Here is a 26,275-nt window from a genome sequence, read left to right as displayed (position 1 = left end):
GCTCTGCTGCATTTGCAGCGCGCTGCAGCTGCCATGCTGCTGGGGCAGAGGCGCGGGGCAGCCACCTCTTTGCCACCTCCCACCTGCTCGGTGACACGGTGCCGTCACCAGCCTCTACCAGTAATCACATTAATCACTGTGAAATGCATTCTCAGGAGAAACCCTAAACACCGTCACACAGGAGAGCGCTATATATTTATTCATGAAGGGCATTTCAGTCATACCTGTACCCACTGATTCTAGACAAAAGTTTCTTTTAATTTCCTGTCTCACAAATAAGTAGTCAGTATACTGGTCTCTACATTAAAGCAGAATAGCCTCATTTTATTTGTCTTGTATTTTTTCTGGAACAAGATTAAAGGAGAGAAGAAATGTGGGAACCAAAATCTCTGTCGAGTTCATAAAAAAGACAGAATGAAGATGTAGAGCATCTCTGGTCAGGAAGCTGTTCTCTGTCGTCTAGTCATTGATATGCTGTAAGCATATGTTACATCATGTGGAGTACACCCACCCTTTTGCTGCTTAAAATATGTATAGATATATAGATAAAATTCGCTGTAAGTTGGAGAAGATGGTTCAGGCTGGAAAAGCCTGAGCGCTCATTAAAGAAAAAAATAATGCCAGCTATATTCTTCTCCTCTAAGGGATGCCGTTCAGCTAACGCTGGTGTGGACTAAACACACTTCATACACACTTCACAAAAATATCAAATTGCTGCTTTGTCTGTATTCAGGTTTATCTAGATGGTTTAACTACATTACGGTGTTCTTGCCTCTCTATCTGAGAAGAGGAGCATCGTTAGCATTCACCCTTCCTTCTGCTAAAGGAGCAGTTGACATGCTGGCTACAAAACGATACTGTAATTCAATTGCTGGCACATTAGGTTTTTTAACATTAAGACTTGCACTATAAATTCCAATTCTGTATTCTGTCAGTAACTAACAAATGCTGAATTATCTCCTTCCTTAGACATACACCATTGGAATCCATTTAAAGTGCCTAATGATGTATTAATAAAGCATGATTTTCCAGCAGAGTTTCTGAACTCCAGCCACTGGCGCCAGGACCAGTGCTGCCAATCAAATTAGAGTGTCATCACTCCTCAGTAAATAAAGGTTAATTGGATGTACAGTATGAAAGGATCAGGAACGTCAGACATATCTATGGCAGGTTTGTTCTTACTTGAAAGTCTGATATTACATCCCAATTGGCTCGCATGCTTGCCCTGATGCTGCTGGCAGCTTCTGCGCCTGTTATTGTGGACATGGCCAGTTAAGCATGTTCTTCACATACCTGAGGATCTTTGAAAAAGTTCACAGACAAAATATTTAACAGCTTTAGCACTCTGGTGACCTACTGATTCCTACAGAGGGTGGGGATCTGAAGGAGCTCTCATCTTTAATGATTTCTCCATAAGCCCTCTACAGAAACTCCTCTGAGGGGCTGGCGAGGCGCACGAAGAGGTGTCAGCTGCACTTCAGCGGGCGAAGGCACAGCTCCTCGGTCTGATGCCTGTACCTCGGCCGGACAGCCCCGCATCCTGCCTCTGTGACTGCCTCGTGCTGGGGAAGCGGCGGGAGCTTCCAGGGTTATCCTTGCCATGGCGTTCCCAGGGCCACCCCCCGCAGCAGCCCTGTGCCCGCAGGCCCCCTTACACGCTGGTCAGGGGGAGGTGGGTGGGGGTGGTGTGTGTGTCTGTGTGTGTGTGTGTGTGTGTGTGAGCAGTTAAAGGCAGCTCTGGTGCTCGGGGAGGCCAGTGGGTCAGGGAGCCCCCGGTGCCGCGGGGCGATGTGCCCGCCCGCGGTGCCAGCAGCATCCCGTGCCCTGCCAGTGTGGCAGGACCGACATGAGACTCTTTGGGTGGCTCTCCAAGGGGCCTGTTAGAACATAACTGAGTAAGTAGCAGAATAAACACAAGGCTGTATTTGCATTAAATAATGTGCAGTTTAACATGAGCTGGAACTTCATCCCAACACATCAGGGATTTCATTATACAAAAAGTCCATCCTGTTTTCCAAAATCCATTAATGTATCTTAAGTGTCTCTTCTCCTTCAGAGACTCTCATTCAAACTCACAGCTTTTGTTTAGTCTTTCGTTGCTAATTAACCCTCCTGAGCTATTTGCTCCCCGTTCTGCTCTGGAGGCCTGACCTTTCATTGAAGACATCTGATATTTTCAAGCTTTGATTAAAATATTTCCATTAAGTGCTTTTTCAATGAACAAAGGGCTTTTGACGTGAACAAAAATGTATTATCTGAAATATTTGGTTTTGCTAAATTGTATCAATTTTACACAAAATTGCATTAATTGTACAGGCAAAAAAAAAATCTTCAGTGAAAAAAAAAAGTAATTCTGAAATGGAAAGCATTTTAGGTTTTTGCTTCTTATTTATAAATATGTTCTTTTGAAATCATGGAATGGTTGAGCTTGGAGGCACCTCTGGGTCCATCTGCTCCAACCCCTTCTCAAGCAGGGTCACCCATAGGGGAGGTCCAGGACCACGTCCAGGAGGCTTTTGAAGATCTCCAAGGAAACAGGGTGTCCAGAGAGGTTGTGGAGCCTGTCTCAGTGCTCCATCACCTGCACAATAAAGAAGTGCTTACTGATGTTCAAATATAGCAGCAATAACTGCAATTTACAACATACAACCAGTTTTAAACTACCCATGAAAAAAATATTGTTTTTTAGGATCATTAAATTTTGGTCAGGCATTCGAAAGGAGTCATTACACAAACAGATCCTTAGGTGGCGAGGGTATTTGCCTCAGAAGGCTCTCTCTCCTTCCAAGGAAGCCATGTGGATTTTTGCCTTTAACTCCGGGTCTTCGGTATGCAAACGCCTCACTGGTGGAGTTGACCCTTCAAGACTGCACATGGTGAACCACAAAGGGTTAATCATAACTTCAGCAGATCTTTTCTGTTCTGCTTTCAAATGTGCATACACTGGGCTGCTCTACAAATCTAACAAGCTAATTTACAATAAAAGTAAGCCCTTGAAAAATGATTGGCTGGCACTAAAATGTTTCCAGCTTTATAGTATCATAGCATGATATCATTAACCAAAATGAGCAAAAGTCTGGGAACAGAACAAAAACAAAGGGACGACTCTAGTAACAATGGAAAAAGGGACAATGAAGGCACTGTCTACTGGTTTGTAATACAATGCTGACATGCACTGCTATTGCGTGTTAATGCTGTACCATCAGTGCATCTCATTGTCAGCGCTTGTATTGTGACAAACACAATGCTCATCAATTAGGAGATTCGTGGGCATTGGAGAGAACTCATGAGTCTCCCATCCATTTTTAATGGGAGATGTAATTTGTCCCACGTTTTCTGTTTCACTGATAAATAAAGCACACAAAGATAATGTAAATTGAAAGCAACAGTTCCAGGCTGAATTCAGGTCAACTAAGTGAAACAAACCTGCCTGGGAAGCCTACAGTTGAGTTTCTTGGTTTCTATAGAAGTCAGGTATCACACGAAGGCATGAGGTCAGCACATAATCCCCAGTCATGCATTTTAGGTTATTTTACCATATTTCAAAGGATTTTCAGGTCACCTGTTACATTTTCCCTTACGTTTCAGTGGGAGTGATGTACCGGGTTGTGAGCGAAGGAATCACAATGTTGTCATGTCAGCATGTGAGCTGGCTGCCTATGGTATGTAGTTCACCAAAAGCTTTCTCTTTTCGTCATCCTTTCAACTCCCCATTTTTGAGGTTTCCCCATCCCCAGCCGTGCCCGTTTGTTTGTGGGATGTGGCTGGGCTTCACCTGGGCTGATGTGTGAGCCCTGCCTGGTCAAACTGACTTTCTGCTTCTGCCTCTTGTTTCTCCTCACTCTTTACGTTTCTTTCTTCTACATACACCCCTCTTGCTATGTTAGGGCTGTTTCTGCTCCTCCTGCCCCGCCACCCCAGAGCTGCCCCCGCTGTCCCACAGCTCCGTGTCTGCAGACATGGCGGAGCACAGCATTTCTCTTCCTTTCTCTTACCCTGCACTTTCCACCATTTCTGTGTTGAGCGGCACCTTTCTGGAGAATTCTTAGGTATTTAGAAGTATGAACAAAATCTGAATTTCGGCTGCTCCTTGGGAATGGCAGAAGAGCCCATGTGTGTCGGGGATTTAAGGCCCCACAGCAAGAAAAAGGCTCGTTCAGAAGAGAAGGTGAATTTCTCAGCTTCTGCAGAGAGGAAAGGTCTTCAGCAGCAAAGGCAATGCACCAACCTGGCACCTTTGGCAGTCCATTAAGCTGCCCTAAAATTAATGGCTTTATTTTTCACCTTACTTACAGAAACACTGTGGCTTTTTAAGCGCTTGTATGAATAGTAACAATGGCCATTTCCTTGTGGGCCAAGCTACAAAAGATCACTACAAAATGCACCCTGCTTCTGTATGTAACTGCATTTTTGTTCTTTCTCTTGCTTTAAAATACGTATTTTTCATTTAATATGTTGCTGAAAGCACCTTCAGGCATGAACCTCTTCCTCTCTCTTCCTGCAGTATTTCCACAGCCAAATTGTAATTGTTTCAAAAATCTGTCACAACACACTCGCCTCCATCAGGAAAGAGAGACACGCATGGTCTCCGTAGAGGGTGTCCTCAGTGCCAGGCACGGGAATGCTCTGCTTCAGCAGAAGCAATAGGGCTTTCTGCCCCTGTTTATCACATCCCACCTTCAATTTATTTCTCGGTTTTATCTTATTCCTTTGCTACATCTTCCACAGTATCATCCTAAGGTTGGATTTTTAGAAATGTTGCTTGCTCTCCTCCACAGATACACCAGATATTTGTGTATGCAGTTTTAACTTACTGAATGGAAAAGTATCTCTCTGATCAATTAAATCAGATGATGTCCAGTCTATCTGGAAACAGATGAGAAAGTAACATCCCTAAAAGTAGACATTTGTGCTGTAGCCAGATTGGATTATGGGTTTAAGACACTGCTCATTTTCTTGATGAAAGAAGCAGTAAACAGCAGAATATAACAGAAAAATTTGGATGAACTTGGCTCCATTTTCCTTGTTATCCCACCACTTTCAATGGAAAATTTCTTAGCGTATATCAACATTATCAAGACAGAGTTTGTGTCTTCCCAAATATTTGTGCAACACCACCCTGACCTCTCCGTTAACCAACACAGCCTCTCATGTGAATGAGTAACATCTTCAACAGCAACACCACTGCGCAGCAGCTGCAGGAAGCACCGACCTCCGTCATTTAGGAAGATTCAGTCAGAATTGTTGAGTATTTGCCTCTTCTGCCCAGGCCCACCAAGGCAGATGCAACACCGCATGGGGCGGACCCGGGGGGCTGGATGATGCTGCCCGCCACACGCCCGCAGCTGCACTGCAACACCTCTGCTCTCTTTTGGGGGACCTGGTGATAGCAAGAAACATGCTAAATCCTCCAGCCATGCTGAAAATGAAAAAAGGAGATAAGAAGAGTCAAGTACAGTGGAGATGATTTCCCCTCCTACCACAGACTCTTTGGAAGCTGAAAAATTGACTTCCATTTCATCCATTTTAATGTTGAAGGGTAGGCTATCCACGACTTGACATTAAGATTGTTGGTGCTTTGTCATGCCAACACTGCAGCTTCAGAATATACAATGGAAAAAGTTATATTGATGCAAGATTCTGCATGAGCTTTCAATGACAAAACTCACAGCATTCAGACCAAAGGTCCACTGCTGCCTGTCCTCACTTCCCCATGCACGCGCACTAAAGCAGGGCTATAATATCAAAAAGATACTCTGGTGTGTGCAGTTAATTCCAAAGAAAGGTGTTTTTAAAACACAGATCTGTCCGTTGTTCAGCTTATTTTTCAGTTCTGTTTAGAGTCTCCAAGGGAAAGTGTTTGTTTCTATTTCAGTGTTTTTAAAGGTAGGTCTGCGCTTCAATACTGAGACCCCAACCAAAATCACTCAATTTCCAAACTCCTAAATCTATGTTCCACTTTGGACTGTTGCCAAGTTATCTAACCTGGGATAATTTACCATTCTCAAAGCCAGAGCATTGCTTGCCGGGCTGCACCACAATGCTCAGCACCATGGGGCTGTCGATCAGGTCTCCTAGTACACCCTTGCCCATGCACATTTACATGGGTATTCTGGGCATGCCACAAGGCCTGAAGTATTTTCCATCACTGCCAAGCCCAGAAAAGAGCCAGAATCCTGCCGTGTCCGTCTGCAGGGCCCGCAGGACTGCGCCACCCCAGAGCACAGTCCGGGAGGAGCGCAGGAGCTCAGCCCTGCTGCAGCTCCAGCACCCGGGCTAATGCCGAGACGCCCAGCAGAGCAGGAACGCGTCTGGCTGGAAATGAAGACAAGTTGCCTCCATTTCTCATTCCCAGATAAATGGCTGAGGGGAAGAGTATCCGAGTAATGGAAACCTGGCAGAAATTTGTCTTTTTTTGGTTCTCCAGCTTTCCCATATAAAGAGTCAGTTATTGTTTAGCTGCAAAATATGCTGTGCTATATCAGCCCATGCTTGAGCGCAAGGCAGGGTCAAGGTTGGCTTGTGCTCAGAATTAACATGCTAACAATCTTCTCTTGGAACCACCCTTCTATCTCTGTCACTTATTCTTAGCATTCTTCTCAGAAGTGCATTTCAGTATATTATTATCTCGCTATGTGTTTTCTGCTTTTCCCTATGTTAAATTTACTTATCTAGCATTCCCAAATTGATAGGATTTCCATAACATATTTCAAAAACTACGTTTTAATTTAAAGCATGTGGTTTTAGTTATAATCTGTGTAGATGTCTATTCTTTCAGCATGTGGTAGCACAAGAGACAGATAAAGAGGTGAAATTCTTTTTTGTTTGTTTGTTTGTTTTTTTGTTACATTGAAGTCATATTATTCCAGGGAAAATAAAACACAGTCAACGAATGTCATCTACTCTTTAAACATCATTTCATGATCATAATGATATCATTACAAATGTGCTTCAAATGTATGTGTAACAGCTTAGGGATTGCCATCCATAACAAATTCCTATCTGGGACTTGTTTAAATATAACAATCTGCCTTCCCAGATCATATTATATCAGTGAATACACACTACTCCTTGGAATTAGATTTCTATAAGGAAAGATTAGCCTTGTATAACATAATGTTGCATTTTATTGTTCTCATCTATACTAAATGTAAATCGTGTCTCAGTTACAATAATAATTCAAAGAGAAAATGCAAAAGGAAAGACATAAATATGAAAAAGAAAGATAGGATATATAGGAACACAATGCTTTTGAAACTTGGCTTGAAAGTAAAATACATAGCTTTTTTTACAATGCTCTGATACTATTCAGTTACCCAATGAATTTTTGTGAAATAATATCATATCTGCACCTTCATGAACAGCACAGCTGGAGGAGAATGTGAATGAGACAACACCAACTCTGTCAGTGAAGCACCCTTTGAAAGAGGTGCTGCCTGTTCCAGTTGTGCATTCATATAGCAATTAAGAAATCTAGAAGTTTACCTAAGTTTGCTTAGGAGAAAGAACTGAAGAAAGCAGTCCTAAAATACAACTTTTCTAACATCTGAAAAACAAGTAATGCAACTTCGTGTTTAAATAGTGCTTTTAAAAATAATAATAATAATAAAATAGATTAGATTGCAAGCTGTTTAGCTGAAGTGTGTAGGCAAGCCCTTGCAAACAAAGGATGCTTTCTCTAAACCACAAATCTATTTGCACCATGAAGACAGAGGCACTGTACTTACCCTTGCACAGCTAAGGAGCAGTCAGCTTGGAAAAGCTGCTTGTGGCCCAGGGGAACGTAACCTACCTGCTCTAGGGAAGGAAGGTAGCAGCGGCCAGCTGTCCACAGAAGGGAGCAAGGCTCTCCTTCAAGGAGCAGGAGGGCTCACAGCTGCTCTCCTGAGAGCAAGGATCTGCAAGGCAGCCTGGCTTCAACCAGCTGGAGAAAATCAACTGCTTTCCTCCAAGAGGCTATAAAAGGGTGAGGCTGAGGAGGTGCATGTGCTATAGGAGCAGGCAGGACGGCCTGGGGGAAGAGGTGGGGTGTTTGCATGGTGATGTGGTGAGCCTCAGCGTAAGCAGTATGCAGAGGATGTGGGGCTATAGCCGCCTGGCAGGCACCAAAGGAGGTGAGTGTGAACTGGTGAAGGCTTCTCTCCGGTTTCTTACCGGGTCTCTCTCCATAGATGTCTTCTTCGGGACTAAACTAAAATTGGATCATTGTGTAGCTATAGTTCAAGCTTGACTTAATGTCATTCTTGGAGTATGTTTGGACCTAAAAATGTGCTTGAAATACTCTGGAGACACTTTAAATTTGGCCTGTAGGGTTTTTGCAGTATCCTTGTGCTTCTGTTGCATATCCTAAGTAGATCTATTGTATGCTGCGTTTTGTGCTGTGACCTATGTCGTATCAGCTAGAGCTTCAGTAGGAGTTATTTCCAGCAAGTTCTGTAACAGTACATCTGGTGGCGCTCTCAGTATGGGAAGGGGAAAGAGGAAGACTAGGTCCCTGCAGTGCTATATTAGCAGGAGCTGCAAAATACTGGCTCCTTGCCTTGTCTGCAGTGGTGTGGAAGTGGTTTATCAACAAGGCAGACCTGTCCTCCCAGGTGACGTGAAGGGCCCATAGTGGAGACATCTTTCCCTGCCTCCTTTCCAGCAGTGCCCTGTGCAGCCTTGCCCCTCGGTAGCTGGAGGGGGCTCCTGCAGAAGGCTTTCCTCCTGGCATGATCCGTGCAGCTCCATTGCAGTGCTGCTCTTCCAAGCTGTGCTAGTCACTCCTGGACTTGCTTTGTGGAGTATGCAGTTTCCCTGCTTCCAAGAAATAGTAATACAAAATAAGATTACAAAGGTCTGGAGAGGGTCAATGGGGCTGTAGAAGAAGTCTTACAGCAAGAATGGAGACAGCTCTAGCTCTTACTCTGATGAAAGGCCAAATCCTGCTTTTTTCTTATAACACAAATTAATCCCTGGTGATGTACAACTTGGGTTAGTAAGAGCACTAACCAATTCTCCTGTGTATCAAGCAAATCAGCCTTTCCTTCTTTAAACAGCAGTTTGTACAGATGTGTAAATAGAAAATGTTGTTTTGCTTCTCAGGGGATCTATTGTTTGGTGGAACAATAATAAGTTTCCAAATGTATTTCAGCATTAAAGCATGTGTATTTCTGCAAAGATCGGCTTTGCTTACAGGAACACAAAACCTCTCAGTAATTACCAGGAAAAGCTGACTCACTCTTTAAGACTTTTCCATAAGGGTCAAGATGGAGCTCCAGAAATCTCAGGCTGAGAAACCAGCTGCAACCTCATTACTTATGGGGTTTTCTAGTTTCCTAAATTCATCTTATTATCGCCATATTATACTTTAATATTTCATGGCATGCACTGAGTATTCACATGTGTTATGCCGAGAGGAGTGTATGCTTGGTCTTGTTGTTAGAGGAATAATGGGGTCATGCACAAATGTTTCTGTGCATCCAGGAGAATCTAAGATGTAGAGTTGATTTATGAGAAGAATATGATGCTGGGAGAACTGGATGCTTTCTATCCTGTTAAAACCAATGTTGTCTAGGCTTGAACAGAAGTTAATGTCCTTTAGTTTGCATGCAAAAAGGCTGATAGCGTTCTTCTACTGGTAATCTGGACTTCCACCGCTGTAGCTTGTGTGATTTTGAGTAGTGGGGGTTTGAAGCATCATGGGTATGTTGCTTCAAAAAACCCAATGTGTTGAACCTCCTCTTCAGGTCTCACCCTGTCTCCATTAGTGTGAGATGTGGCCAGGTGGTGATCTGGGGCTTTGCATTGGAGGACTCTGAGGGAAGACCTTTCTGCATCAGGTTAAGGCAGTTTCAGGCGTCCTTTGTGAGAATTGGTTCATCTTCTGCCCTTAGCAGACTTAAAACCAGACCCATTATTAGGCTCTGAAAGAAGCCAATTTTCTTTCCTATAACTTGAAACAAAAGCATGGGGTGGTACACCCCTGTTTGCAGATAAAAGCTTCCTGACCAGATGGCAGAGCAATAGGAAAGGTTTTGGGCAACTGCCACTCCCCTCTCAGCTGGGGGGACAACCAGAAGGTGGGCGTCCGCAGTGCAAAGCCTGCACGGGCCCCCGGGGTGGTAATAAATTAGAGAGGAGAGTTGGAGCAACACCATGAATGAGAATTTAATTACACACTTCTTGTGTTTCCTGAGACTGGTATATGCTGGCAAGGAGTATTTTCTGAAGGAAATGAGAAGCTGATAACTGGTGAGATATAGCTGTAAAAATCTGCATGTAATGAGTCCTGTACTGAATGAACTGCTCCATTAATAGAAATTGTCTGAACCTACATTTTTGAAATTTGTGTGTCTTGAGCATTTGCTCAGCAATAATTTGTCACTCGAGGAACACAGCACAGAGTAAGTGTGGTCAGACTGTGACCACCTTCTCCTCCTGCTGATTAATAGAAGATGAGCCTGGCAGGAGGTGATCAAGAGTAGTCAGTCCAGGTATTCAGGAGGACATTAGGAGTTCTGTGGGTGCTTGACCTCCATGAAGTTAACAGATGGAGGTGACTGCATGTTTAGTCTTCTGAGTGCTGCAGACACGCAAGCCACAGTCCTTAATTACCAGCCCACTCCAGGATGTGTGCGGAGAGGTGGAGGTGAAACGTGTGTCAAATGTTCAACAAGAAACATCAGGGTTTTCAGGGTGTTTTGCAAATCTTTGCAACATATTTGTTTTCTGGCTTTCTGAAGGACAGGGGAGCAGAAGGACTGATGGAAATAGCTTGTGGAAGCTAAGAAGCACTGCATGCTTTAAAAAAGCAAACCAACAACTCCTACCAGTTGTGGTGGTTTCACACTGGTAGATAGCTAAGCACCCCAGCTACATCAGTACACTGACTAAAGATAACATGCAATACTGGATATCTTAATACTTGTTAACTCATGAGTCCATTGGTACACTTAAGAGAAAGTCAGCCTTCTAACAACCCTTATTTTTTTATTTACTGTTTGTGTTAATATTCTCACAGGCTTTACAAAACCTTATGGCTACCCTTTAAACTTGGCTAAGCATTTAAAGCTCTCTAAATTCTGTTTCTCTTTAAAGAGTAAGGCAAGTCAGAACTTCTGTTCATGATGCAAAGGAAACTTACTTCACTGAGAAAATGTGTAGGAGGCTTTTTATAATACACCCAATAAAAACATTGCTATAAAAAATAAATGAGATGAATAAATGTAAACTTGAATCTAAGGTTGTGGAACTATTTTTTACATCAACTTTTGAAGGTGGCCTAAGTATATTCTAGTGTGATAATGCTTTTCTATGTCCGCAATGCCTATTCACGCTTGGCTGATGCAAGAAGCAAGCCAGTTGCAGGAATCAAGTAACAGCTGTTGTCAGGGGAAAACAGACATGCACAACTCCGAGCTGCTAATGTAATGTGAAAAAGAAATGGGTTGCAAACAGTGCTGTTGTGATACCAGCCACATGAAACTCGGCATGGTAGTCTGCAGAATGGAGTACATCTCTCATCCCAAGGGGAACAGAGGGGCTGCAAGGCAAAACAGCCCAAACATCAGCAGCGATGAGAGGTTAGCTTTGTGTGAGGATGGCTTCATGCTCTCATGACCTGTGAGTACATGCCTCCCCTGGGCTGGAGTCCTGTGTGCCAGATCTGCCTGTAGGCAATGGTCTTTTTCTGCTTTACTGACAAGTTTTCAATAATTGTGAGTTCTGAGACTAGGAGGTTGAAAATATTTTTATAACTAACAACAAATAGGATGTGTGTGTGGGGGGGGGGGTTGGGGGGGGAGGGGAAGGGTCTGGTGAAAGTGGATGGTAGCTAGTGCTGATTATAGAGGTGGTTCTTAATTAAGATAATACCAGTGTTTAGGGAAAAGGAAATAATTATTAAAAAAAAAAACTTTAAAAGGGATGCCTTGGGTTGGTCTATTTTAGAGGAATATTTGGTTCCTAACAGAGCAATGCCCTCTGCCAGTACTAGACATAGGTGTCTTCAGTGGGGACGGAGTTTTAACCTTTGTGTTGAGGACCTAGTCTGAAAGCAGGCGTGAAGAGCTTCCTGTTGGAGGGGAGGTGCTGCAGGCGGCAGCAGTCTGCAGTGAGGTGATTTCCTGATGCGCTGAGCAAGCTCTTCCCGCTCTCCAACCAGAACCAGGACACCTTGTCTGAATTTCAGAGTTAGTCTCTGTGTGGCCAAAAAAGGCCAAACAGTGCTCTGACCTCTGATACAGCTGGGATCTTTATGCTCCACGCATCCTTTCACTTCTGTACCATTGCCAGAGCTCTCCCTCACCTACTGCTTCGCTTTGATTTCAGGAGACCAAGAGGACTTGGTGCTTCCTTTGGGACCACTCCAGCAGTGGATCATCTCCGAGTGCTGGATAAGGAACGACTGCTAGCTTTCCTAGGGATTTGTTTGTCTGGCCTTGACTTCCACCAGTTTCTTTTGCTATGTTTTTCACAGGGCACTGTAGTACCCAGTATTTTCTCTTGAAAGCATTCAGATGCTGTAATCCAGTCCCCTTTCTGCTCAGCGATGATAAACCCAAAGCCTAATGAGTTCTTTAGGTCTGTTACTGCCCTGCATGTTTTCTTTAGATCTCAAGCTATTTCTGTGGATCTCCTCTCCTCTTTGTCTTCACAGCCCTAAGAGGAGGGCTGGTTCGTGTGGGGCCAGCCGGAGCTGCGAGGAGGGCTGGCCGAGGCGAGCAGCAGTGTGGTGCTGGTGGGTGCCTGCGGGTTGCCGTGCCCCGGCTGAGTCCTGCCGGCGCTGATTGCCACTTGCGAGTTGTTAAAGGGAACTTTGAATTGTATCAGACCTAGGAGAGGTCACTGGGGAACCTCGGTAATAACATTTCCCTACCTCCATCGTATTCAGGGCTGAAAACAGTTTTTTGGATCTCATTTATAAAGCTCCTCATGCAAAACAATTTCATAATAATATGAAGTATATGCAGTTTCTTTTTTTATCCAGACAGAATATCAAATGTAATCAGGGCTGTTTAACCTGTAAAGCAGTGCTGATCGGTATTTGCTATATTTTTGACTTTTTAGCACTTTGAATTTAATTGTGTAGTGCATTGCATGCACTGCCTTAATTTGATGACAAGCGATGTGGGTCATTTGGCTGGACCATTTGAAATGCTGATGTGGTTCTGGTACTTCTGCATCATTGAAATCCCTGGTATGTTAAAACATACCCCCCCCAAACACTCTTGTTGCTTTTCTTACCAGGCCTTTAGAGGCTTGAAATTCAAAATATCTGGAACTCTTCCTCCGTCAGAGCCCTTCCTTCCAGGGATTTCTGTGGTAATGTCTGAAGTTTTTCTTATTAATTACTTTCCCATTTCTAATTGGTATTAAAGATGGCAATTTATTGTATTCCTTCTAGCTGAAAGCTTTCTTTCCTGATTATGGATTTTCTAGGCCTTTAACAAACTTATTTAAAAATAATTCTCCTCAAGTTTGTTCCCACCAGTATAATTCAACTTCCCTTCGCTTTAAGAAGTAATGCTTTGGTTTCAGTCTGTACAGTTATATATTTACTAAGTAGGGCTGCTGTCTGCCTGCATGGGGAGTACGATGTCAAGCAGAGGCTCCTAGGAGGCCATCAGTAATCAGAATGGTAATTACCTCATTTTTATCATCATAAAGTCCAAACTTTTTCCCCCAGGTTTCTTCATTACTTTTAAAAAACAATGGTTTTACTATTGAATGGAGGACCTCCTGTACACAACAACTGAAATCAAGCCACAGAAGTCTTTTGCACAATGTAGCCCAATGATTAAATGGTAAATCATCCCGTTTTCAGCTGGATTCAGTAGACTGTGCTGATGTTGCTATACCTCTTTCTGGGCTTTGAGGCAGGCTGCTGAGCCGTGCATGCTTGGGTTCCCACACCTGAGGCCAGCTGGGACTCAGACAAGCAGTACTGTCCCCAGAGTGGCCCTGCTGGAAGCCTACATGGCCCTACACAGCCACGAGAACCCCGGTGTTGCCAGCTTGTTTAGAACACTGGCGTACCTTCACTGCAGGATTTTTCATTTCAGAGACAACTTTGGTTAGTCAGTTGATTCTGAAGGGGAGGGGAAAAAAAACATATTACATTCTTTTCTAAACAGACTTTAATTTTTTTTGGTTGCATGGAAAAATCACTTTGACCTAGTGAAGGTTGAGGCGGGCAGCACAGCTCCACAAACAGCCTGACCCATGGATGCCAGCCAGAGGAACTGCCCCCAGCTCTCCTGCAGCCCTCCGGCTGTCCTCGGGGGCCACCCCAGCTGCAGCTGCTCCGTTTGCTGGTGCCGCCTCTTCATGGTGCGTCTCCTGTGAGTAGATCAAATATGCCTGATTTTTGTAGAGTGCTGTGAAGAGGCTTTTAGGAGTTCTCAAGGCAATCAGTGCAGCATCGTAATGTCCTCCTCATTCAGTAGCTGACTGAGGAAGTCTGGGGGCTGCCAGGGAGAAACCTCGCAAGAAACCTCTGCGGAGAGAAGCAGCTTGCAGCTAGCCGGGGTAACCAGGCTGGGCAGGGCGCTGGACTGCCCGTCAGCTCGGCCTCTCTTCCTTCAGGCTCAATTTCTGTGGTGTGCGGGGTGAGGGAGCCTGCCTGGTGCCCTCCTGTTTGCGCAGAGTGGTCCCCACGAGGATGGCAAGGCCTTCTTCCTTGCCAGACAGAGCAAAGGGGCCTCTCCTTCACCCCTGGCAGCAGGGCTGTATCTTCCCGTGGTGCAAGCTGCTCTCTAGATGCTAACTATGATCATGTCCGGGGTTTGAAAAGCAGCTGTTCATGTGAATGTTATTCCTTAATTAAGAATAGTTGTAAAACCTTCATATGACCTTATTATGAATCAGGTACAGACAAGTACAAACTGTTTTGTATTACACTTAAAAGAAAGTATCCTACTTGCTGCACCTTACTCCCACAAACAATTAAAGAAAGTGGTGATTATCGGAATCTATTGATAGCAGTATTTGGCTTAGACAATGGTAGAGGTAGAAGTGATAATTCAAGCTTAATGTGTACAGTAAGAAAATTGAAAGACCAAGAAAATGGAAATTTATGTAAATTTCCAAGTACAACTTATAAGGTTACAGAATGTGGGATACGTTGTAACTAGCTCTTCAGGTATAGGTTGGTTTGACTTTCTAATCTGAATAGCTGCTTTCCTTCAGAGGACACCCTCCAAATAGCAGCTTTTAAATTTTAGGAGAGTAAAGACAGTTGCCTGTGATTTGACTGAAACATCCAATTTCCGCCATTGTTCCACTCTTCCTCCTCTTGGGATAAGTGGAGTACCTAGTGGCACGTGTAGTGACCAGGAAAGTGGATCAAATGTATCCACAGTAAACAGCTCTTGCAGGTCCCTTTTTTTTGTCATCTTGTTTGCAGGGTGGGAAGGGTACTTTTGGGGAGCAAGGGGTGTTGAGCTACAAAGCGCAACTCTGAGGCTGTTGGATGATTAAACTCTAAGGGTCTTATGAGAAACCCAAAGAGTTTCTAATAAGGGGTACTCAATTATCTCTAAGCCAAGATATTACCAAAAAAGACACTTTTTTTTTCTCTTGTAGGCTATAAGTCAGTTATCTATCACTTCAGAGGAGCAGACCAGCAGTAATGAGAACAAAGGCCTCCCCACTGAGCACGTGGGCTCTAGCAAGGCTTGTGAAGTGCTCAGAGCCGGGGCTGTGGGGGCTGCTGGCGGGGTGTGTTATGGCTGGGGGTGCAAGCCGAGCTCCTGCACACCCTCAATTAGCCGAACACCAGCAATGTGTGCTCTATTAGATCGCCTCCACTGGGGAAGCTAAGAGTTCCTGTTATCACTTACTCTGTTACCATTTATTCTCAAAGGCAAGAGGGAAATGTTTTGAAACTAAGGTGGAAACCAGCAAGTTGCCTTCTGAAGCAGCATCTATTCCTGTGTGTTTTCAGTTGCACCTGCCGACTCAGCAAAACCCACCAGCTTTCACTAGAATTTGCTCTTTTCAGGAGCACCAGAAGCCTGCAGAGGAGTGGGTGGGCTCTACGTTATGTACAGAAACCCCCACAGGCTCAGTCTTACTCCAATTCATACATATAAAACTTCCACTTATTTCAAAATTGCATGATCAAGCTGTAAATTCTCCCTGTGGAGCTGATTTTTTGTTCATGTTTGCAACGCTGCCCCGAGACCAAGGCAGAACTTAACCCTAGAAGCTTAACTCTTGGGCTGACCACAAGTCAGGAAAACATCATACATGTTTTTGAACTTGAGTTGAATTTTAATGTTGATAATGATCAAAAGTCTTAAAACTATATTTGGAAATTGCTGACCATCAATATATATTTTTTGTATCTGCATTTAGAATACATTTCTAAAGTATACTTGTGGATTCAGCTAAATCCTGGTTTTAGCTGGGGGTTTTGGTCTTGAGAACAAGACCTTGTCCCTTTAAGGGGTGACAGGAAAAATAACTTTGCGTTTTCAAAAGAACTGTAACTTGTTCTTTAATCTGACAATTTCCATTTTCATAAGTCTTTTCTCCACAGTTATTAAACATCTTTAAAATATAATTTAAAAAATGTAATAACCTTTGTCATCTGTTCTACAGCTTGCCTTCAGCCAGTGCGCTAGTTGTGAATACAGAATTTGAAATTAAATTTACTAATCTCATAGAGAAAGGACACTCTAGAAAATATTGCATTCACAATTTATACTGCCAGAGCAAGCTAAGAACAACTAATTCTATCAAGTAACAAAATAAATTATACATTCTCTCTCCTGGTGGAGCTAAAATATTTCACAAAATCATTCAAAAAGCTTCTCGTGTACAACCAAAGGAAAATACCAATTAGCCAGAGTCTTTGGCTAATGATGAAGTGGGACTGTTTTTTTTCTTTCAAGGTAACAGGACAGAGGCTAATTATTTTTAGCAGATGGGCCTGGTGAGATGGACAGGAGGAATTGCTCCACTCTTTAATAGATGGTGTAGCTGCTGGGCACAGCCCCATCCTCCTGGGGGTGCTGGGGTCTGTGCCAAGCAGTGCGTGTATGGTGGTGACGCGTGGAAGTGTCTGCAAGGGCTCCCGGTTGCAGAAGGATGCTTATGCACTCCAAGTCACCTCTTCAGCTTCCAGTGCACGGCATTTGCTCATACCTTACAGGCAAATCAAGGTTCTCTCTGGAGAAGGATCTCTACACAAATGTATAGACACAAAGTGGAGGTGTATATACAAGTGAATATATTTTTTTATGGTAAAATAAATAAATGATGCAAGTAGGTGTGATTTAAAGACAATACCTCTGAAATATACTGTAACCAAAAGAAGTGATTCCGTCAATTCAAATTTTAAATAATTCAAGTGACTCTGAAATCCAAGGTACTGACCCAGGGAAGTTAAAAGAACTGGCGTTACAGAAGAAGAGTGATTTATTTCTGTTGCATGAATTTACAGCTATCTGCAGCGTAAAGAAACAGTAAGCCTGCCAGAGAGCCCTCCTCTCTGCAGCCCTCTGGAGCCTTGCGGGGTGCCTGGGGCCAGCTGGCCGTGGCAGCGGCATGCCCCACAGTCCATTTCATGGAACCAAGCAGTGCCCTGGGGCCTGTGGTATTTGTTGTCTATGGTTGCTGTAAAGGTCAAAGAGTTGTCCTGTGGACATCCCCAAATCTCCCTTTAACCTCAGAAAAGTCCCCAAATATTACACAACGTAGTCCAAGAGATGGTGGCTATTGGTGCAGCCATATATGTGGGATTTGGTAGCAGACAGTGACCATAACTGATATTTTCCTTCCTCCTTGTTTTCTTCTCTGTGTTGGGGTTGCTTTGACTTTCCAAGCTAAGGCTCATAACCCACATGGTCCTGATGAGCCGGAGCGTCCAGCTTGGACTGATTTGGAAAGAGGTTATTAGGAAACAACAGTTTTAGGTAGATTTTAAAGCTGATCTAGTATTCTGAGCTTAAGTTAAATCCACCCAGGAAAGTACTGGAGCAGTTTATTTTTGCTGCGATGTCATTTAACAAAAATTCAAATTGTACATGCACATCTTTTCCATGTGACAGAAGAAAACGGAGCTCCCCTCCAAAAAGCCATTTATAGGAATTAAGTCAGAAAACATAACCAAATAAGATAAGCCTTCCCTGGTATTGTTCTAACCACTCAGTTTTTATGTGGCTGTCTTTCTGTCCGTGCTCTGAGTGAATTGCTTGGAAACCAGACAGAAATAAATGGGGAGGAATCAGCATGCTGAAAACAGAGTGCTTTGATTTGTCTTCTCATTCAGCCTCTACCTGTCTGGCCTCTGGAGCTGACCTTTATTTAATTGGGACAAGGCTGGAAGGATCATTAGAAAGCATTAGGTTCCTGTGTCTATTCCACCATCTATTTGTGAAGAAAGGACTGTCCGTAGGGCACATCTATAGCTTAGCAAAGCAGTTGCTGCCTCCTGTCAGGGCTCTAACTGATGCTTCAGAAGAAGTTGAAATAAAACTCTAACACACCTAGAAAATTGAGCAGTGTTTCTCACTGAGGTGGCATTTGGAAGTGTAATCTTCAGGTACTCTATTTTGAAGAAGAAGATTTGTTAGAGGCAATTTCCTTGCTCATAGCCCTGGCCTGCAAGCTTTCTCTGCACTGTGCTGAAAGAGAGAGATTGTTAATGGAAGGAGGGAAGATCATGCATCAAGCGGGTGTTAAATGTGAGTGAGTACCTTTTTGGACAAACAGTGTATTGCTAGTTATAAATGTAGCTCCCATTTGTGTGCCAGTGATGATGCATGGTGAGCGTGCGCGCAGGTGTGCATGCTTCACGTCGCCTGGGCACAGGAGGAGGTCACCTTTTCAAAATCAGGCTCTTTTGTGTTCCCCTACTGTGGCTGCTGTTCTCACAGAATAGATTTTTCTTTCTTTTTCTTTTTTTTTCCAGAAAAGGTGCTTGAAAAAAATATTCTTTAATGAAATGCTTTGGGGTATGTAATCAGAATTTTTTAATGATTCATGTCATAAGTGCAAAGAATTTTGGCTAAAGTAAAAGGTAAGATTTTTTTAATCATCAACATGCTCATTATTCACTTCCCACTCTAAGCCAAGACAAGAAAAACAGCAGCTTTCTGATGAAAAGAAGAGGGATCCATCAGGTCCCACTCACTTTTCATGAACTAAGCACTGATGTCAGTGACTGTCAGATTCAAGTGATTTTCTCCATAAATCTCCTCTTTACTTGCAAAAAGGAATCATTGTTCCCTAACACTGCACAAGCTTTTTGTTCAGGTTTGCTGTGTATAAAATTTAATGAGAACAGGCACAGAACACATCAAGAGCTGAGCATGTGTCAGTTAGGAAATGTGTGTGTTTGAAAACCTTTTCCTATAATTATCTACATTTCCAGTTACCTACTCAGGGATGATGAGGGGAAAGGGGCTGGGCACTCACTGGAAACAATGGCTTCATGAAAGGCAAGCAGTGCCTGACTGCAAGAATTGTAGGTGGATGGGGGAGAAAAGAGGGAGAAATGGGAAGGAGCTAAAACGACTCCAAAATCAATCGTCCCCACGGCAATATTGCTACAGTCATTTTTTTAGTTTGAAGATTTTGGGTAGCGTTTCTTGACAGACCGCTGCTTGCTACACTAATTGTGATCATCTATTTTGCCGCATGTTTGTCGTGCCCATCTGTTGTATCTGTTTGCACCGTGACCCCATCGCAGGGACATGGCAGTCCGTCTCCCGGTCGTGGTGCAGGACACGCAGCGCGGCTGGCAGGGTGCCGGGGATGGCTGGTGCTCCTGGCAAGGGTCGGGACGGCCGTGGTGCCATCCTGTGCTGGTCGTGGCAGGCTGTGAGCGCAGCAGTGAGTGCACATGGGTCGCTAGGAGAGGTCACCTCTCACCTGTGCGCTCAACTGCTCTGCCCCTGCGAAATACAACCTGCCAGAAGTCGCCTTTTTCCTAAATAGTCCGTGATAAATCTTGCCACATGAAAGAAACACAAGCGATGGCAGTACTTGTTGACAGCAATTTGTCTGTGCTTGCACAAGGCTCGCTGTTTTGAGGCACAAGGGCGTTATCAGGGCCTGTTCTACCTGCTGCGGAGGAAGGCCTCTGCAGCCTGCAGACCCGAGCCGCCTTTCTGGCGTGCCCAGGGAGGGCCAGCCTCCTTTTCTGCTCCTGCTGGGGAGAAAAGCAATCTCCTTGGTTTGTCTTTGTTTTGTGAAAAGAATGACCACTTTGGCTGCCATGGTTCAAAACAGAAATCCATCATTTCTTGTTTCTGAAAACAGGCGTGGCAGGGCCTTCAGGCCACACCAGGGTGGCCGCAGCGAGGCCGGAGGCCTCCTGGCGCAGCGGCCGCTCGGTGGGGCAGGGCCTGGGGACCAGGGCTCCCCGTCACGGCAGCACCCTCTGGGGAAAAGCACCGGCTTCACGCACAGCTGACACACACCGTCTGTAGCACTGATGGCATAAGTCATGTAGGGACTTTTTTTTGGCACCTACAGTCATTTTACAGAAATAACTTCTCTCTCCCTTTCATTTGGCCATCTGCCTGCAGTCCCCCCGACCTGCAGTTCTCCCCCTGACACTTGGTGTTTCCAGCGGGGCTCCAGCTGTGTGCTGGCAGCCTCCCTCTGGAGGTCAGGGGGCTGCCTGCAAGCCCCATGTCCCCCGCCACTGAGTCTGGGGATGTCCCGTGTGCTGAGCCACACAAAACCACAGGGCCCCTCTGGTTTCCAACTGTTTCTAATCATCCTAATTTTGCATAGATAATAGGAAAGAGCAACATGAAAAGTTCAGGATTAGCTGGCTAATGTTCATATGTGGGTTCTAGATGGCTAAGTGTTCTTTCAGAGCCTATGGGTAACTACTTTCATTGTATGGAAGTCTTACAGGTATAAAATTCAGCTTTTCTTATGCCATGATTCATCATCCTAACTTTTATTTATGAATATTCTTATAAAAACGCCAAGATTCCTGTCTTCTTAAAAGACAGAAAGCAATCAAAGAGCAAAGAATATAAGCAAATGTGTGTATTTCATTTTTAATGATATTTTAATAATATTTGAAGTAATTAGAAGTTCTTCTAACTCATTGCTTCTACAAAACCCTTGTCCTAGACAGTTATTGGAAGAAAATCACACGTGCTTGGAAATCTGGTCCTTGAAAGAGAGGTGTGGGCATTCCTGGGCACAGAGGTGGTGCCCCCTCGTATGGGGTTAACTTGTCCTCCTGGGATGGCAGCACGAAGTGAGAGGCTGAGGAGGAGCTGCCGCATCCATGGCCCTTGGCCTCCACCCTGTGCTGCGCCCATGGTGTCTGAGCTCCTCCTGCTCCGCTCAGCCCAGGGCCCTTGCTCCTTGTACCCCCAAGAAGAGTTTTTCATACCACCTTCTTCCCATTCCCCTGGAGATGGGGTCTGAAGGCTTTGCTCACAAGCTTTTCCTTGCAGCATGTGAGCATAAGCACGTTTTGATTTGGGGTTCTTGCCCCATTCCTTATGTACGGTGGTATCCAAGGGTGGGAATAGCTGGGGTGAGCTGCATGAGTGCAATAAAGTGTTGTCTTTCCAGTTCTCAATCCCTGAAGCACAGAGTAAATATTTCATCTAGTTTGTGATTGGCTGCTACACTCCAGTAGTTTAGTGGGTACGTTAATAAAATGTATGAAACGTGAGCTAGGTTCAATTAAAACACAGTACATGGAATTTGGCATAAGCCACACTGAGCCTGAAAGATGCAGCTGTCAGTTGCTTTCTTGACTCTTATCTCCATAGCAGCCCATTCAGTATTTGCCTTGAAGTGATTTTTTGAAATGTTTACCAGTATTGTATTTTGGGCACAGTATTGAATTAATAAAAAGAGAAAGAGGTCATGCCCATAATTTGTGTTTGGCATTACAGAACTTGCAGCCTGTCAATAGCATTTTAAATTTTTCTTTCCAATCTATTAAGGTGTTTAATTTGATTTTAACCTTAAACAGTAAGGGTTGGTAGTAGCCATCAACAGTAAATTAATATTGCTGTTTTGTGAGTCATTAATTGCTATGGCTGAATTGCAACAGTAGCTCAATAAAATAAAATTTTGATTTTCACATCTCGTAGGTGGTGTATCTGGAACTACGGGTTATGAAGCTGCATGAAATCTTCTGCAATTAGAACAGAGTGATCTTTATTAACTGGCCTGTGCTATGCAAGGCACAGCCAGTGTCGTTCTCGGGTCTCTGATTTACTGCACTTCATTTATCGAAGTGTGTACATGAAAGCAGAGGTAATTTCCCATAACAGGGGTAGGGTGTGAGTACAATGAAGCCTAGATAGTAAATAATTGCAGCCTCTTTGAGATCCTTTTATGCAATGACGTTTTATTGATATTTCTTCCTGATCACTCTCAGCTGAGTACAAGAAAAATAAAATGGGCTACCAAATGCCTAGAAAACCATTTCAGAAAGATTATCTGAACATTTCCACGTTCTATAAATTTGACAGAGCAGTGAATGTGTAAGGGATTGTTGCTTCCAAAGGGAAGGCATCGTAGTAAATGATGCAAATTGGCAGGATTACAGAATATAATGAATCCAAAGAAGATTTTAAAATATAATTGGAAAGGGTGTCAAAGAAAAAAAAAATGGTTAGTCTGTTTTATCAGTTATTGGGACTTGAGCTTACATCCTATTAAGAAATTTAGCTGTGCCAGAGAAAAAGATGAAATGTATCGCCGACATTTGTGAGCACTATTACTGAACAGTAAACTGTGTGCAGGGGTGATTGCAGAATAGTTGTCGTGGTTTTTTTTATTGTTCTTTAACTCCTGAGGGAAGAGCAAATCTGCTTCTCAGAATTTTTTTCTCTGCATTTTGACTTCTGCATTTCCTTATGCTAATCAGACTTGTGTGATGTGAAGTATGATTATGGAAAGCGAATTAACTGTTTCAAGCTGCTGCGTCTCCCGCCTGCAGGAACAAGTGCTAACAAGCACCGCTGGGTGCGGGTCCGGCCCCCCCCACGGCACGGGCAGCCCCACAGCTCCCCGGGCAGCCCGGGACAGCCACCGGCAGCCCGACACCTCCCCGGGACACCTCCCGGGGCGGCCGTCCCGTCCCCAGCGCCGAGCCGGGCACGGCGGGGCTGGAAGGGATGCAGGCGGCGCAGCCCCGGGCATAGCTGGAGAGGGACGGGACAGCCCTGTCCCAGTGCTCCAGCCCTTGTGACAGAACCTCCCCTTCCCTCGGGTATCTTCAGTGCAGCATCACCAGGAAAATGCACTGTCATCCTGCCTCCTTCTTCCTCCCGTCCCAAAACCTTACTGGAAAAAAATGGAACACAGGTGCCGCAGTCCAGGAATGTGAATAAAGATTCTGAGAGCCCCCAGGCACAAGTTCTCTGACAGAACAGCCTGTGGTGTTCAGCAGCCAGAGCCGCTGTGTGCAGGAGAGGCCCTCCCCGCACCCTGCGAGCAGACAGAACGGTGTGGCTGCACCGCGGTGACCAGGGTAACAACGAGTCAGCTTGATGCCAAAGTGCATGTTTGTTACAGATATACAGAAACTGAAGATTCAGGTAACCTTAAAAAACAAACACATCGCGTTAAACGATGTTGTGCTGTAGATATGAGACAAAATACGTGTTGTCCGCAGCCCCTGCAGTCCCTGTGCTGGTTAACGCAGCTCCTCTTCCAATTAGACCCCAAGAGATGCAGCTGACTTCCGAGGAATGAGACCCTGCATTTAATCGTTTGAAAGGCTAAGAGAGAAGTCATTTTCCTGTAACAAGGAGACATTGTAAAGGGTGACTAAGTGGAAATGCTGAAAGCACTTAAATAATAAAATGAAAATGAAGGTTAAAAAATATGTCTTTGAAAACTGTGTACTGAATCACTCGCATGCAGTGTGTGTTGCTTCTTGCAGCAAAAAAGCATTTTAACTAATTAACATTCTCCAGTTTTTTTTTTTTTAACCAGTTGTTTAGCTCAGGCCAGGCTGTGATCTTGTCAGAGAAGAGGAAATGAACGTGCAATTTTTTACAGAATATAATTTTGCAGAAAGTGCGGGGAAATGCAAAGTTGCAAAGTAAATCAAACAGGTCTTAATCTACACATATTGATGCTAGCAATTCCTCTAAACGCAAACCTAGATCCTCCTTCTCTGGCAGGTTTGGAAGTTGGGTTTGCAGTCCATAAAGGAGTAGGTTTGTTGGCTCCTGTTGTGCCCAGTATTTCTTTCGGTGCAATCCAAATAACATGTCAGGGGGCTGAGCGGTCACACAAGTCTTTCTTCAGCACTGGGGAAGCTGCTTGAAGCTTCTTACTGGTGGTCATAAACAAATACTATTGTTGAGAATAAAAGCAAGTCCTTTAGCATAAAAACAAATGGTTTCGTAAGACTTGAATTTATTCTCACTGTTTTTTCCCCTCCAGAGCTGGATCACTGCCCACGGAGCCGAGACCACCTCCCTTTGGCTGCGGGGGCTGCGGGCACTGCCTGGTGCTGACCACCCGGGGCTGCGAGGAGCTGGTTCAAGTCCGGTCCCGCAAGGACGTCCAGGGAGGCCGAGACTCCTTTCATTGGAAAAATACAAATGGAAATGAGATAAACCCTTAAACAGAGCTAAGCAAGAGATGAAGCATATAGTCACAGAGTTGACAGCAGCTTTGACTTGCAGGGATCTTCACTTCAGTCATTTCCAATAGTTGAAATTGAGTGTAATTTAGTTTTTAGGCATGTAAAAATTAACTGTCTCAGAAAATAAACATGCCATGTACTTAATAAAGCAAACTCTGAAGGGAAATGATGCTACAATAAAGCTGCCTGAACAGTAGCTGATGCCATTAGAATCTGGTTTTATTGGACAGCTGCTTCTGGTTAATGAATTGATGTTTTAGTTCCCTATTAGGTTATTTCAGAAAATTTTTAGCAATATGTCCTGTCAAAGAATTCTTGTCATTATTTTATTATTGTTTTTAATTCTTCTCATTGTACATAGTTCCTATTCCTTTCCAGCACAAACCTTGGGAGAAAGTAAGAGGAGAGAATACAGAGTCTTGAAAATCTCCCTCTGCAGTATTTCTGTTACGTTATCTGGGGAGAAGCAAAGTAAAAGCACTGTAAAAAAGAAAGATTTGGGTGATGTTCATCAGCTTTGGGGAACATCAAACCTTTTGATGAGCACAAGTCATTAAATGACTGTTGATGGCAGAGTAAGAAACAAGTGCTTAGTCTGTGTAAAAGGACTTAGTAATAAAATCAGCTTCATGACAATCTTAATGAAGAAAAGAGTGTGAGAGGAAGTGCAGAAATAGGCTGAACTAGTTGAAGCTGATGACAGTGAATGTGAACCCAGCTGGAAGTAACCAGCTATCAGAGCAATTACAGCCTGGTGTTTGTGGAGCGGGTGACGATGAATCACGGTGGAACAATGAGGAATCTTTTAACAAGTGCAGTAATACAGTGTGCACCCACTGGGCTAGAGGAGCCACTGGGAAAACTCTGTCTTTGTGCGAGCAAATTATTCCCTTGTGTCAAACATTTAATTTTGACAAGAAAACACATATGCTATAGTACCAAAAGAATAATTCTCTGACTTTTTCTTAAATAGTCAGGTTGCAAATGGACCCAGGCCTGTTATTCTTGTTTAAGAGGCTGGAAAAATTCGTGCTTAAAAGAAAACTTTACCTTCAGTGCATAATCTCCAAAAGCAATATGTAAACCAGTATGTAAATTGGTTCTGTGAAGAAAAAGAAAAAAAATCTGACCTGGCTGTCATATGATATGAGTGACAGGTAATAGTATTAATAAACCATCAAATTTAAATGGTAATAATATTTATTCATTGTGTTTTTATTTCTGAACTACCTATTACACTAGGGCTTTAACCCTGAATTTTCTGAGGCTGGAATCATTTCTACAGAGCACAGTAAACCACTTGGACAGTAACTAGCTGTCCTGGAAAAATAACAAATAAGCAAACACTGTTGATGTTTTTCAAATAGATATGGAAAAAAATGATCTGATAAGGTTCAATCACTTCTGCCCTTAGCAATTTATAAGTAAATTATGAATCAAAAGATAATTTCAAGTATGCTGTCACCTACTCTATTGTATGGCCTGTTGACCATGAGTTTCTGGCAGTAACAGTAATAATCCTGGTATGTCATTAAACAATGATAAAAAAAAAATCCAAACCGAAGATGGAGATGAATATTTTGGGGGAAAATTGTTAAGTATATCTTTAAAATTAGATTCCAAGTAACGTTTTTAGGATCTCTCTTTTTCCTGGAACCCTTAAAGTAATTTTGGACGTACTGGAGATTTCTA

General features: G+C 43.7%; 2 long non-coding RNA genes across 5 annotated transcripts; one reads left to right on the top strand and one right to left on the bottom strand.

The window, feature by feature from the left end:
• Nucleotides 1-1,592: 1,592 nt before the first annotated feature.
• On the bottom strand, nucleotides 1,593-7,959 carry LOC106043589 (uncharacterized). Its single transcript, XR_001211778.3, has 3 exons — nucleotides 7,793-7,959; nucleotides 5,213-5,419; nucleotides 1,593-2,581 (listed from the first exon to the last, which is right to left on the bottom strand). It is a non-coding gene; the product is annotated as an uncharacterized lncRNA (long non-coding RNA).
• A 34-nt stretch (nucleotides 7,960-7,993) lies between these two features.
• LOC106043570 (uncharacterized) lies at nucleotides 7,994-25,874 on the top strand. 4 transcript variants are annotated; one of them, XR_010833238.1, is made up of 4 exons: nucleotides 11,204-11,604; nucleotides 12,313-13,621; nucleotides 14,167-14,324; nucleotides 24,379-24,515. It is a non-coding gene; the product is annotated as an uncharacterized lncRNA (long non-coding RNA). The 4 variants fall into 4 exon arrangements; XR_001211774.3 differs by lacking the exons at nucleotides 11,204-11,604; nucleotides 12,313-13,621 and adding an exon at nucleotides 7,994-8,114 and having other exon boundaries at nucleotides 24,379-25,871; XR_010833239.1 differs by lacking the exon at nucleotides 11,204-11,604 and having other exon boundaries at nucleotides 11,909-13,621; nucleotides 14,162-14,324; nucleotides 24,379-25,874.
• The last annotated feature ends 401 nt before the right edge of the window (nucleotides 25,875-26,275 follow it).

Source organism: Anser cygnoides, chromosome 8 (assembly GCF_040182565.1).
Source record: "Anser cygnoides isolate HZ-2024a breed goose chromosome 8, Taihu_goose_T2T_genome, whole genome shotgun sequence".
NCBI classification, from domain to species: domain Eukaryota; kingdom Metazoa; phylum Chordata; class Aves; order Anseriformes; family Anatidae; genus Anser; species Anser cygnoides.
The sequence above is the reverse complement of the archived record's forward strand: the minus strand, read 5'-3'. Positions and strand labels throughout refer to the sequence as shown.